General features: G+C 51.8%; 1 protein-coding gene across 2 annotated transcripts in view; it reads left to right on the top strand.

Moving 5' to 3' along the window:
- The window catches only part of ARL15 (ARF like GTPase 15), a 261941-nt gene that overhangs the window by 186050 nt on the left and 61144 nt on the right, over nt 1-14747 (top strand). The window lies entirely within an intron of this gene.

Below are 14747 nucleotides of genomic sequence, written 5' to 3'. Positions count from 1 at the left end.
TCCCAGTGTTTAAGAAGCAGAAAGCAGCCTGACCGGTGTGGCTCAGGGGTTGAGCGTCAACCCATGAACCAGGAGGTCACAGTTCGATTCCTGGTCAGGGCACATGCCCGGTTGCAGGCTCAATCCCCAGCAGGAGGCAGCCGATCAATGACTCTCATCATTGATGTTTCTCTCTCTCTTTCCCTTCCTCTCTCTGAAATCAATAAAAAAACATAGTTTTTAAAAAAAGCTGAGAGCAGCTTGGTGATCAGGCCGTTCAAGAAGGGCGGTGACAAGTCCAAAGAGAACGTGTGTTTGACTGTGGGAGGTCCATGGAGCTATGGGGTGGCTCACGCATCACGTAACACGCAGCACCTCACTTCATGTTCCACGGGTTCCAGTGAGTCCTACTCGCAGTGACACACGAGTGCTGTTGCCAAGATGTGCTAGTGAAAATGGGGATCATTTCAGAACCTTAGAATCATTTGCAAAGAAATAATTTCTGAAGTTTTATCTTCTTTCATTAAAGTGGTTTCTTCACCCTCAGTCAGCCACAGTGCTGAAGTGACGGTGTCAGAGTACATGGCGGTGATGCTCAATTACTTCTACATGCGACCGCATTTTATTTTACTAATAGGAGCTTTACCATTGTAATCCAGGGGCGGGAAGGAGAGTAACATTTTAGGAGAATTTTCTGGAACAGTCTACACACTCTTGGGGAAAAGGGAAACGGGGATGGACCTGGGGCCAGGAAGAGGTCTCCGTGTCCTTTGCTCGCAGGACGCGGCCAGCAGAGTGCACCCCTGTGGTTTGCGGCATCTGCTGGAAGTGCTGGGCTAGCTGAGGGGCTGCTGGTCCCAGCTCCGGGGCAGGACCAAGTAAACAAGGCCAAGGGAGAGAGAGCCCTGCTGGGGACCAGAGGCCACATCCCCAGCCCCTAAAGCAAGTCTCAGCTCCGTGTGGTGCCAGGAGCAGCGAGGTCAGCGCCGGGAGAGCTTGGGTTAGGAGGGTGTTTGTTTTGTGTTTGTGAAACTTTGGATGACATAGCCCTGTGCTCCGGGTGCAGAGGTTTGGGCCATCGGCGCAGTTTTAATAACTCGCTTACTGGCAGCGGTGCGTCAGCACCTGACTGGGTGGGTTTTAAACGGCTCCACAGGCACCTTCCCCGGCCCGTTTGATGTTTACAGGGCACAGCTCCCCTCAGGTACCGCTCCTGACCGGTCCTGTTGGGGAGGTTACTCATCTCTCCTCACTGATGTGAAGTGTTTCAGAATTTTGCCTACGTGCCCAGAGGTCTTTTGGCATTTAAACTAGTTTCTCAACGTTGAGAAGAAATCTGTGTCTGAGTTGCCGAGGTTGCTGAGCTTCCCTGACACACCGGCTGCCTCGGCTGCAGGACGGTCAGAGGGGCTGGTTTGCAGGCCACAGCGCTGACGCAGGGCCCGGCTGGGCATTGCTGGGGCGCTGAGGCGGGGTCCCCGGCAGCGTTTAACCCTCTCTGTCCCGAGAGCCACGGTGCTCCTAGGTCACCTGTACATGCCCCCTTTCAGATGGTGAAGGCAGATGAGACCCTCCCATTGGGAGCTGCGTTTGGTGTGAAGAACCTGAAGGAGTGGGGGGCTCTGGGTCACCCACCTTCTCTTAGCTCCTGTGTGTTCTCAGATGAACGTCCATAAAGGTTTGATTTCCTTTGCCATAGCTTTAAAGACTAACTGTATTTTTTTTAAAAATAATTTAAGAGTGTAACACATGTAAAATGGAAATTAGTTTACTGTTGTCCCAGTATTTAAAAAGTAAAAGGAAAACTGATCGTAACGTACCAGAGAATTAACTTCACCTTCTTAAATTTTTTCTTCTCAAATTTAATGATAGAAATGTTTCATCTGAGGCCAAGAGCCGGTCGTCACGTTGGAGGGTATGAACAACTTGGATGCGGTGCGGAGAAAACCTGTCCAGAGGCTCTTTAAATAAGATGCGTGTTCAGATCGGGAGGCCCTGTTGCTACTCCCCAGGGTAGTAAAGAAACTGACCCCGTTCCTGACACACGTTGGTTACTGGTCCTGACGACTGCAGGCTACAGAAGTGCCTGAGATTAGACAGGAGCCCGAGGCCGACCAGGTTTCCAAAGGCAGAGCTGTGACCTGGAAACCGCAGATCGGAAGTTGAGCTTCTCTTCCTGAGAAAACCATTTTTAAGAAATCAGCCCCAAAACACTCAGAGCAAAATGAAATCGAGCAAAACAGAAACAGCCCTAATCAGAAACCTTTCAGAAGGGAGGAGTTGTACTTCGTGTGACTTTCGGAGGGCAGATGCTCGCGCTCGCTCGCTCGCTCCACGTGGTGCAGGGTTTGAAAGGGGCGCCGTGAGCGGACACCTGCCTGCTCCCACCTCGTGGACGGTGACAGTCTTGCCTGAGTCTGTGTAGGCCACATAACTGACTGCACTTTATGAATCAATGAACGTTACTCATTTTGTCTGAACAAGCCTTTTTGCGTTCGTTCGGCACCAAATGGTAATTAAAATAGGAACGGTGTGTTCCCAGTCTCTGTGTTTCAAGCTGTTGGTTGCAGTGTGATTGGGAGTCATGTGAGGACTCTGGTGATTTTTGTGTTAAAAAAGAAAAAGAAAAAGGGAATCGAATAGAAGAAATCAGGCTGGGTTGTGGTGAGGGAACCTGTTGTATAGTATGTGTCCTTGTGTGTATCTGATCAAGCATGTCGTACGGAGAATCGTGGTTTAAAAAGTGTGAAGTCCTGTGTTTTACTTTTATTTCAGTATTTCTGAAATGGCTCCATGCACTTTCGCGTGCAAAACTATTTCAGGTCCATAACCCAGGGGCTTGTCTATGAAATGTCACTTCAGTTGTGGTCCAGAGACAGTTGTGGCCGCAGTTCGGAGGAGGCGTGACGCTGGTCATTGGTGGCAGGTGCCTGGGCTCCTTGGCCTCTGAGTTGACGGGGTTGTGTGTACCTGGGACGCGTGCTCCGAGTCAGAGGCCTGTTCCCTCGGGCGGCCGGACAGATGTGGAGAAGGTCCGCTGAGGGCTCTCCCCGGGGAAGCCCTGGGCAGAGACAGCCTGGCCCCGCTGGGTCCTGGGACACGCTAGCTCTTTGAGTCTGTGGACCAAGGCAGTCGTGTTAGGGACCAGAGCGCGTGATCGCGGGCAGCAGTGGCTCATCTGCCGTCCCCGGCTGTGCACTATTAGCTTGCCTCTCGCTGAGCCTCGGTTCCCAAAGTGAGTTTTCTTTTGAAACCTACATTAGATGAAAAATTAGGAAGGGAACACCTCTCTCTTGGGCTTGGGCCTGTTGTGAAGATACGGTCAGCAGAAGGCTTTGCCGTCTGACCCGCAGATTTCAGGCCCTCGGTAAAATGTGGATTCCCTTGTCCTGGATGTGAACTCAGTGAGACAGATGTTAGGTATAATACATCCTACACACGTGCTCACACACAGATACAGGTGCACACACAAAGAATTTTAACCACCCAGCAACGTGTACTGAACGTCCTCGAAATACACTTCTGCTACAGTCTTCGAAATAACTTACCCGTAAGTGCTGGTGACTCTCACCGAGAGGCAGTGACACATGAGATGCTAAGGGCAGGCCCCTGGAGCTTTGCCCCGCAGACCACCGGGCAGGTTCTTCAGCCTCACTGTCCCCAGTTTCTTCGTCTGCAACATGGTGATGCTAGAACTGCCTCTCAGGTGTTTGTGTGTGTGGGTTTGAAATGAGTGGGTGCATGGAAGGGCCGAGATGTGGCCAACACTGTGCAGTTGGTTCTTCCTGTCACCCAGGGGTGCCTGAGACGGCGAGCAAAGGCGGCCAGCTGGTCCCTGCAGGGCGGCCGTCCGTGAGGCTCTGGTGGTGCTCTGAGGGGCTGGGGAGAGACGGGCGGAGGTTTCCAGCTCACACTCCTGCGCTCTGCTTATAGATTCAGGCTGACGCTCCCCTTGCATTCTGAGGGGGGGCGTCCCTGTGTTTCTTACAGTCCAGCTGACATACCTGCTGCAGCGTCTGACAGTTTCTTATATTTGTTTCTGGTTCTTGTGTTTAGGGAAGTACTGTCATTAGTGCCTCTTTATTTTTTATTTTTAATTGTTGACATTATTACAAATGTCCCATCCCGCCTTTGCCCACCTCCACCCAGCGCCCGCGCCTCCCTGGCCTTCTCCGCGCAGCTGGCTGTGGCCGTGGGCTGTGCGCAGGCTCCTGGCTACTCCTTCACCTCCCTTCACCCAGCCCCCCCGACCTCGGTCAGTCTGCTGCGTGCATCCGTGCCTCTGGTTTTAAGGGGGAGGGGATACAAGAAAGATGTTTCTGAATTTTTAAGGCTTGGTTCCAGGCCGAAGGCAGGGCGTGTGTTCCGACGGACATCCCGGTCCCTCTAGAAGGGAGCACAGGGATCACAGGTGAATTCCTTGGCAGCTCAGACCTGTTCCCATAGCTCAGGCCTTGTTTGGGGGAAAACAGTTTGATTTTAAAGGGAATTTTCGGAGTGCTCTGCAAGGCCCGCAGCACATCTTGGATCTTCCCGGGCGTGTCTCTTTGTAAGTCTTATGTATAAAAGCCCACACTGTTGAGAAATGCGCGGCTCCTGAATGTAGCTGTGGAAGGACATGGGGTATGGCCCACAGGGCCCTGCAGTTCCCATATCGGACCCGATTCTCGCTGGAATTTGAGGCAGAGACAGTGCTCGCCCTGCTCTGTGCAGTCATCCCACCGCTCCGTTCTCCCCGCCCCTCAGGTTCGTCTTCACCGGTGAGTATCACATCCCGGCCCCCCCGGGCCTCTGCATTTGTAACTTCCCCACGTGGGCGAGTTCGGGGCTGTGCTCTGAGTTACCCTGGGAGCCCCCTGCCCCTGAGCGTGTCTGAAAACCTGGTTCTTGGTCAGAATGCTTCGGGTGCAAACCCGGTGTGTTTAAGATTTGGTGTGTCCTGGAGCAGCGCGTTTTCCGCTGACTGCTCAGTGTTGCCCAGCTTCCAATGTTGCTCACTTTACATCGAACCCAGAAAAGTGACCACGGAGGCCCGTTTTAAGGCCCGTCTTTGGGATTTTTTACAAAGCAGTGTCTGAGTGGTCGGTGGAAGCAGACAGAGAACAGGATCCTCAGTGATGAGCACGGTTGGAAATTCAGAAACGTATCCAGGTCAGCGAGGCCGGGACGCGGAGCCAGTCGCTCTGCTGGAGAAACTCGCAGATAGATGATGATGATGCATCTGTTAGCGATCAGCGTCCTGACTTAACGGGCGAGTTTAAAATCACTGATTAGGCTGATGTGCTTCTGATTCCTTTTTGCAAAACAGATGAGTCGTTTTTATTCCAAAATCTGTTCCAAGTCCTCTTTTTTGGCAGCGTGCTAGGGTTCGCCGCAGTGTGAATAGAGGAGGCTCCCTGGTCCTGATGACTCTGCCTGAAGTATCTCAGCGCAGTGTACGTGCAGTCCTTCCGCGGCGTTTGCCGCTAATGTTAAACATCAGCAGCTCCCTCTTCTAATGAAACGTTGTAGCCGAGACTCGTTACCGTGTGACACAGCCCCCGGCTCCCAGCCCCCACTCACCGTGTCCGTTCCCCCCTGTTCTGAGCACCAGGTACCCTGCTGCCCCCCCTCCCCACTTCCTGTGCCCCTCAGTCATCGCCTCCTGGTTTTGTGTCCCCCCAGTAATGTTTAGAGGACAACCGCTGTCTCCCTTCACCCTCGGGTAAAGGACATCGTTATTGACTTGGCTCTTGCTTTGTTCCATGTGTGTCCTGGATCTCCATCCCCTCCGAGTAGCCAAGGACACATTTCTGAGTTCTTGATCCCTGCGCTTTGCCAAAAGGGGAAAAAGAAAAATTGTTGAACCCGGAGTCTCACCGAGATACTTAACCAATTTAATCCATATTTTTCATATACGCGACCTTCTATCATCCAGTGGCTCCAGCCACGGAAACTGCGGACTGAACACAGCAGAGTTGTTGGCTCCTGGTGGCGTTTGTCTTGGGGAGAGTTATCGGTAATGAACTTGCATCACAGGCTGTAAATCATGGCCCTGCGCAGAGCCTGCGGGGCCAGCATGGGAATTAGCAATAGTACGAGGTGTAACGGTGCTGGGAACCCGAGACGGGGACTCGACCTCGGCTTCTGGCCTCTCACCGCCGGAGGCAGGCGGTCACATTTGCTCCCTCTGAGAGATAAGCATTTGGGGAGCTTCCCTCGGCCATTTGTTGACTCAAACGAAGCCTCGCAGGAAGTGGCCAGAGTTCAGCCCTTAGGAGAAGCCCGTTGCCCAGTTTGGGAATCTTCGATGCGGGAACAGTCAACTTTCAAAAAATGCTTTGATGCTCAGATTTAACAAAAAGTTAAAAGGAAAGAAGGCCCTTAATGAACGAATGAAATACCCCGCCACTCATGTCGTTTCATTAATACCAAGTGTTTTCTCTTCCAAGATGAAGGGGGAAAATACCAGTTTTTCAGAATCTACTGTGATTTACGTGATCAGATTGCTTCCCTGGGGTCAACCGGAAGCCTGAGAGCACTGGCCTCTTTGCTCAGATGGGCCCCTGCACCGGCACATCTGAGCCAGGGTGCCCCTCTGAGGAACGAATTTTGGAACTGCTTCCAAAATGTTTCGGTTTTCTCTGTGACTGGGGGGCAGTGCTGGCCTGTGGGGAGGGGCCGGGATGCCCGGCGAAGGCCATCCCTGCACAAGCGAGAATCGTACCCCAGTGCCAGTGCCGCCCCACCGAGGAGCACGGCGCACCTGGATGGAAACAGCCTACCCTTTGCCATCTCTGTCTCACGGAGGAGCCGTGATGAGCTGCTCTGAGATGGGTCATCTGTAGTTGTCTCGCCACTTTGGACGTGACCAGAAGAAAACTCTTTTCTCTGACACCGGATGCTCCGCGGGTGTGCCTGCCAAAATTCTGAAAACTATGAGTAGCGAGGCATCAAATACTTAAAGCACATATTTCTGTTTTATACGTGAGCAGTGTAATCATTTTTAAAACCACTTATCATGCCCCCCCCCCAGTGTACACAAATGATTATGAATACCATTTGAATTAAATTTAACCCAACATTCTCATTTAAAAAAATTTTTTCCGGTTACTTTTAAAGAGTAGCATCAATCTAATACCGTTTAAGTAGATAATTCTAAAAATTCTTACAGCACGGCCACTGCTGTACGGTCCGTTTAAATTTGCATCGGAGGTTTTAAATGCATCCTCACCGTTGGTGGTCTCAGCCGTGACTTCAGACAGGGTGGGAGCTGGGGTGGGGGAGACATTTCGTCTTCCTCCTGTTAAATGTGAGTTATCGAGGTCCCAGTTTGAATGTGTCTGACATAATGGGAGCCCCCAGGAGGCACTTTGCTAAGCAGCTAATTCAGCCCATCTTCCCTAGAGAGGGTAATTGTTGTTAAAAACACAAAAGTAAAATGTGTTGTTTTCTCGTGTAATTATGTAACTGACATCTTTATATAATAATACATTTGGGTGGTCTGTCCCCGAAACACTTGGTTTGTTAGGAAACATTGCAGTTTCCACAAGCAATCACTTATGCCTAAATATTATGAAAGAATTCGGCATTGTTACATTGCATCATTGCCTTAGTCAGAAGCTAAACTTTCTAAGTGAGCTTGGCACTGGAGGAGGCTTCTAGGTTTTTTGCTATTTTTTTTTTTTCCTTAAATGTCATTATACGAGCTAAAATATTCCTGAGACAGAATACTCTGACAGAGTGGTAAAAAGTAGCAACACACAAATCCCGCTGAAGAAGAGAGCAAGGGCCCGGAGCTGCTGTCATTGGGACAGTCACATTGGGACCCCCTCACAGCGTCTTATTTCAGTTTCCGCTCGTTCGGTTACCCCGCCGGCTGGGTGAGGACCCATGAACTTCCCGGGCTGCAGCGAACCACAAATATCCTGACTATGAACACACTGCCATTAGAACCGGCTTCATTTTAATCCACGTTGGTAATAAGGCTCTGTGCCCTGCTGATTAAAAAAGCCCCACTTAACAAAACTGAATGGAGTTTTTCTTCTAATTCCGCTCTTCTGGGGCTGCAGACTGCTCTGGCCCTGCGACGCCCATCGTAAATCCCAGATTCAGCCGGGACCAGACTCTAGCTAATCATGATGGCTGATTATGCCACCCAGGGGCATTCTTTTAACTCGCCATTACCCAGAATCGTGTGGGAGGCTCTTGCAAAGTGGCAGAGAGAGGAGAGTCCGGGCACAGACAGATAGCACTGTGAGCAGGGAGAGGCCGTGTGCAGTCCATGGGAGCGTCCATAGGCGGGTGGGGGTTTAACGGGAGGCCTGGGTGATTTCAGGCCTAGGAAAGGAAACTGGGAGATGATAGCAAAACTACAATCAGTATGTGATGTGATCGAAGGCCTGTCCCGGCAGCCAAAGGAGGTAAACGGGCTGTGCGCAGAGGGAGGAGGGGTCGGATTTAGTCCTAGGAGTGGAGGTGAGGAGGGGCCGTTCCATCGGCAGCCTCTCCTGAGCCGTGGGCCACAGTGCCTGTCGTGAGATGGGCGGTTTCTGCTTCACCTCACCCCGAGTTAATGCTTTTAAATCTGCTGCACAGAGAACGGGGTACGTTTGTCACGCAGGGTACCCCCGCCTCGGCCAGGGTGCCCAGGTGTCGCCCCTCACGCGCTGGAGGTGGCCGGGCCCCACCAGGGTAGGCGCCGTGACGTTTTGGCCTCGACATCAGGTTATACAACAGCACAGAACTTCAGTAATGGGAGAAAATAGCCCCCACCCTCAGTATAAACTGAATTAAATCACTGCTCAGATGCAAAGTCACTGAAGTAAAGCTGACATTTAACGCTGTATTGTCTTTACACGCATTTCCGTAGATATTGTCTTAAAAACTGTGCCCTCCCTGGGATGGCTGTGCTTTGAACTGGGGGTGGGATGTGCACTGAAGCAACGGGTCTCAGCTCTGCGCCTGTGTGTGCACATTGGAAAGCAGTAAAATCTATGATGTGGGTTAAGTCCTTCAGGTAAATGAAAATAGTCTCCCTCGTCTGGGAACATATGGTTCCCAAACTGAGTGCCAAGGCACCCCAGGGTGCCGCGGTCAATTCCTGTGGCGTGTTTTTTTATTTTTGCGGAAAACAGTGCTCTCTGGTATGTGCCAGGCACCCAGGGAACTACTGCCCAAAGTAGTTCATAGTTTCAACATTAGATGGCGCTACATTCCTTTCAATGATGTCACTTTTCTAAACTGGGTCTTTGGGAGTTGAAGGCTGTGTGGCCCTGAATGTCCCAGAGCAGAGAAGTATCGGGACACAGGGCGATTCCAGGTCTTCAGGAAGAAGCTGTGCGGTGCCCCGTCTGATAGGGTTTACCGGGAGTCACGCTGTGGTTAAATTTTCAAAATTCATCTGTTTACCTGGTAGGAGTGTAGGTCCTATTAGATCTTAGGGAGTACAGGGTCCCCGCTGGTGTCCCTCCCTGCTCTCTGACAGTGACTCGACCTAATGAGAAATGAAAACCTGACAAGAAAATAAATTCCAAGTAAATTCAATTAGATGATCCTATTGGCTTCTAGTCCAAAAATTGAGTTTGGGTGGGGGGGGCGGGGGCATGAAAGGAATTAGTCTTAGAATATATTAAAAGTTACACTTTAGGAAAAAAGGAAATATTTACAAATTAAATATTCAGAGACAAAATATGTGGTTTTTTTCTTTGTAAGTTGTTGGAAATAAACCGCAATACGCAAGCACATCATTACAAAACCAAACCGAAGACAATCAGTGCATCCTGTAAGTTAGAGGTGCTTTTTCGGCCCATAAAATAGCTCTTCACACTTGTAGAAACTTTCACAACAGGGCTCCCTGGGAGCGGCGCCTTCCCAGGCATTGGAAATGGGATTTGATTTTTAAAAATTCTGTATGTGCCCAGTTTTTTCAGAAACAGAACTTTGGTTTTAAACAAGGTGCATGTGTGTCCAGAAACGCTTTCCCAGGGAGCCGCGCGGAGGGCTCTCGGCTCCAATCAGGCCTCCCTTTGAACACACTGAGCTCCGGGGCTTCGCTGTGCTGGCCCTTGGCTCGTGTTTGATCCTGGTGGGAATGAGACTAATTGTTCAAGAATTTGTGTCCTGGTGAGGCTGTTAGCACTTTAAATTGATTTGGTATTTCAAAAAAGTTATTTAAAACATATTTATACCGAGGAACTTGGCTTTCCACTCGCTAAAAAACACTTTTTCCAGATTTCACCTGCCTCATTGTCTGCACAGAAAATGTATCTTAAAATCATCCTTCTGCGTAGCAGTTGCAGCTGGTTCCAGCAGGTCCCTCATGGTGTCTGTTTCCTCTGAAACCTTTCCTGCCCCCCACACACGACAGGAACTGCCCTGTGCCTAATCTAGCCTCACAAAATGAGCGCCCTTAAAAATGTTTACATTCAAAGTGCCTTTTGCACGAGCACATGAGTTCTTTATAAACATCAGCTGATTCACAGAATTCTCTGGGCGGAGCCACTGATTTTTCCTTCTCAAAGTCGTGCTTTTGGTCCTTTGGGTCACCGTGTATCGGTTTTCCTGCACAGCAAGCAGGTATTGTCGGTTTCCCAGGAGCAGAGAATCAGACCTGCGTGGCTTTGGAAGCACAGGTGACGGACCACGGCGCCCGGTCATCAGTAAGGGCCGGACGCGCACGCACACACGCGGCCCCTTCAGTAGGGTTTGTCCCGGGTGATGTCACACTTCCTAGTCGGCGGTGGGTAGACTGCAAGATCTGAACGTTCTGGAAATCTTTCTGATGTTCAGGACAAACTCTGACTCACATGCTGAGAGGAGCCTGGGAGGAGTCTTTTTGGTAAAACAATGTTTGGGAAACTGAGTTGCCCTTCAGTCTGTCGTGGGTTAACTGTGCCTTAAACTTGGCAGTAGGCGCATTTAACACAGTCATAGGGTCATGTGCGAGTGTGCCGTTGACTGAGCGTCTGTGACCTGCCCGATAACTAGGAAATATCCTTCACCCTGGGCTCTGCGTGTACGTTCCATTTTCCCCGTTTCACGCGGGAGAGGAATTAGAACCAGCGTGTTACGTGCTTTGCCTGGAGGGCGGGAGACCAGAGGTCCCGCCCGGGGCTGACTAACCACGTCCCCTGGGATCTTTCAGTGACCTGTTTCCTTTCCCAGGACCTGGGAGAGCCGCAGGGGCCCTTTGCAGGTTATCTAGCCCATCGACCTTGCAGGCCAGAGACAAGGAATTTGTGCAAGGTCACCCCGTGTTCAGTTCTTGTGGGTGCTTCTGAATAACCTTGAATGTGCTCGGTAAACATTCCGGGTTTATCTCCACTGATTGGAGCCTTCCAGAAGTTCCCCCGCCCCCCAAAGGTAGAGACGCCAACTGTTATGCCTGGGAGCTCATCTACGATGAGCACCCAGGGGTGGCATTGAGGGCCTCCCATCGTCTACCCTCAGTGGCCATTCTTCAGTCGGCCTTTACTCGGTGTCCCTGCTCTAGTCTACCATCAAAGTCCAGCAACACAGGTGGACACTGGGCAGTAACACTGTCTTTTGGAGAGTGTCCTGTTCACATAGTGCGCAAAATGTGTCCATTAATAAGTCACAGTTGCGGTTCAGTGCTCGGTGTGTTACCACTCAGTAAACGTTAAGCGATCATCTCGTCTCCTCTCCCACTCGCGATGATGTGTGTTCCTGACCCTCTAGCAGCTGATGTTTATTGAGAACCGTCCTGTATCAGGCCCTGCAGTGAAGCAACTTAAAACTCAGCTCGTTTACTTATTCTAAGAACCTGAAGTGGTAGCTGACACGTCTTCAGTTCTACAGTTGATAAGAACTCGGGCTCAGGGGAGCTAAGTAATTGTTGAAGGGACGCAAAACTCTTCCAAATGGGAGTTGACTGGACCTCCACTGATGAGCCACTTTTCTCTTAAAGGTTCGTTAGCCAAAGAATCTTTCATCTCCCTCCTCACTCACTTAAAAGATGCTAAGATGCTCAAACGGACCCAGAAGGTGTGGGTGGCTTCTCAGCAGATAAGTGGAAAAACCTGGGGCTGGGAGCCCAAAGCTGAGCCGTATTAGCCCTGGAAGGAGGAGGGTGTGTGTGTGTGTGCGCGTGTGCACGCATGTACACGCATGTACACATGGACACCTTTTCATCACGTTGGACGGAAGAAGAGGTTCCACCGAGGTGAGGGAAGACGGGGTGCGGAGCTCACACCAGATGGACTTAATTAAAACTTCATCAGCCTGGGGACGTGGTTCTGGAAACTCTTCAAGGTACGTTTCTACGCTTACAGTTTGCACACAATCTCCAGTGTAGATCACGTTTAACCTGCCTTCCAGGAGGGAGGTGGGCCTTTTAATGCCTGTCCTGGGCCAGATCTTGACATTACGTCCTGTTGCTGCCGCAAGGCCGGAGGGCCCCCCACTGCCCTTTAGGGTGACTGCTGAGGTCCAGTTACTTGTCTCCAGTGCCGTCCTCAACCCGGGTCACTGCAGCCTGGCCACCCCAGCCCTTCACTGGTTTCCCTGGGACCGCCCACCCCTCCTCGCCTCTCCTTTGTCTAGTCTCCCCCCCCCCCCCGCTGGTGAGCGTTCCCCTCAGCGAGAGGCCCCAGGTGCACCTCCCAGGTTTCCTGTTTTTCCTTCACACTCTGTGTGCTCAACTCACAGCAGCACCATCAGCTGTGGCCTCCCAGCTGCACCCTAAACCCTCTCTCGACGAGGTGTAGCCCGTCTCAGTTTGACCTTGGTTAGCACAGTGCTGGCCAGGCTGGACTGTACCGTGAATCGTCTGGTGATCTTGTGAAAATAAAGGTTCTCCCGGGAGACCTGGCAGGGCCCAGATTCTGCATTTCTAACAGTGGAATTGCCAGGTGATGCCGGTGCTTTTGCTCTGAGGACCACCCCTTGAATAACAGCAGCACTTACACACCTGAGTGGCCGTAGGACTGGCTCCCTGTCACCTGTCAGCTTCCTAGAGCGCCAGGGTCTTCCTTTTCCGTGGTGCCCTCTAAGTTATACTCCCCTCACACAGAGGTCACCGCACAGGTGGGTCCATCAGTCTGTAGCCCCCAGTTAAGATTTAATTATATTCTCCGTTGTCCATAACTGGTTCTGATGCCTTAATCTTATTAATGGGAGGGCTTAGGCAACGGCACAGTCTGTTTGAAGAACTTAGCAAATGGGCGTGGAAGTAGCTGTTCGGCTATTTCTTTTGTGGTCTCCACGGTGCCCAGCGTGGGCCTGACGGTTCCCTGGTGGCGCCCCTTCCTGGCCCACAGTGGTCCCTCCTCGTGCAGCCGGGTCCTGTCCCTGGGGATGGAGCCTCGGCCCAGGGAGGCAGGGCTCCGGGAGGCCCGTCTGCAGTGGCTCCAGTCCCCGAAACACGACCGGCTACGTAGCAAATACCTGGTGATATTCTTCCAGGGGCCGAACGATTGAACAAAAATGAGAGTTTAAATTCCATCCTGGGAAACTGTCCCTCGTGACTCCAAGTAACAACCGCGTGCTCCCTCCAGCACTCCCACGGGGCCGGGTGCTCCTCAGGCGCTCAGAGCCCGCGGGCGAGCTTGGGAAATGCAGGTTCCCAGGCCCGCTCCAGGCCTGGTGGCTCCCAGCCCAAGCACAGGAGCGTTTAGAGGCCCTGGTCTGGGCTCGCGGCTCTGTTAGCAGGGCCGACAAAGAGCAAAATAACAGGAGGTTGTCAAAATAGAAGAATAAACATTCTCTTCCCCGAATAATTACCGTGACCCCCTCGGTTTACTCTCGCTGGCCTTCGTTTTCTCCCCAGCAGTGTCTTGTCTGCTTCTTTGTTCCAAATTCTTGCCGTGAGCCCTTTGAAATTTGAAGTCATGAGGCCTGGTGAGCATTTCAGAGCATAGGCAAAAAAGCCATTCGAGGTACAGTGTATGCTTTAGAATTGGGGTGGAAAGAAGGCGGGCTCTCTCTTTTTTTAAACTTCCGCAGGGTTTTAAGTGGAGGGAGAGGAAAGGGAAACACTGGCACATCGGGTCGGATGTGTGTTCCGCTCGCTCCGGCCCTGGGGGTCAGCGCTGATGAAACCCACAGCCCCGTCGCCCGCCCGGCGGTCGTCCCCAGGCGCCTGGAAAACTCCCGAGATGGACGCAGGCTGCCTTTGACTCTCTAAAGAAGGGGATTGAAACCTGGGGTCCTGTGGATTTGGGGGTGACATGTTAAAAGTTAACCTGTGGAGTATATGGGGAGGGGTGTCAACTGCACCAATCACTCTATTTTTTGTGTCTTTTTGACAGTCCCTAAGAAGGGGTGATCTGAGCCCAGCCTAACGAGAGGTGGGTGGGGGTGGGCGTGGGTGGGGGAGGGAGGGGGTGGGGAGCCTGCTGTCTTGGGGGGGGTTGTCCTGCAGCACTGGGAGCACCTGGGCGTTGTGAGGGTGACATGTGCGCCGCCCTCTGTGGAAACAGATGGGCTAGGATCTGCCTGTAACTTAGGCGGTTTTTATGTTTAAAGGGAGATTTCCTCTACCAGGTCCTGCTGTAAAGAAAGCTGGAGTTTCGCCCGGCCCGTGGCTCAGTGGTTGAGCGTCCTGTCGCCAAGGGGTTCGATTCCCGGTCAGGGCACGTCCCGGGGTTTCAGGCTCGATGCCCAGTAGGGGGCGTGCAGGAGGCAGGTGATGGGTGCGCCTCTCTCATCGCCTGTGTTTCTTTCTCTCCCTCTTCCTTCCTCTCCCTAAAATCAGTAAAGAACATATTAAAAATTTTATAAAGAAAGCTGGAGTTTCATGTGCAGGGAAGATTGGCAGGAAGATGGGC

The sequence above is a fragment of the Miniopterus schreibersii genome (genome assembly GCF_964146895.1).
Source record: "Miniopterus schreibersii genome assembly, chromosome: 3".
Classification (NCBI taxonomy): Eukaryota; Metazoa; Chordata; class Mammalia; order Chiroptera; family Miniopteridae; genus Miniopterus; species Miniopterus schreibersii.
This window is presented reverse-complemented; position numbering and strand designations above follow the sequence as displayed.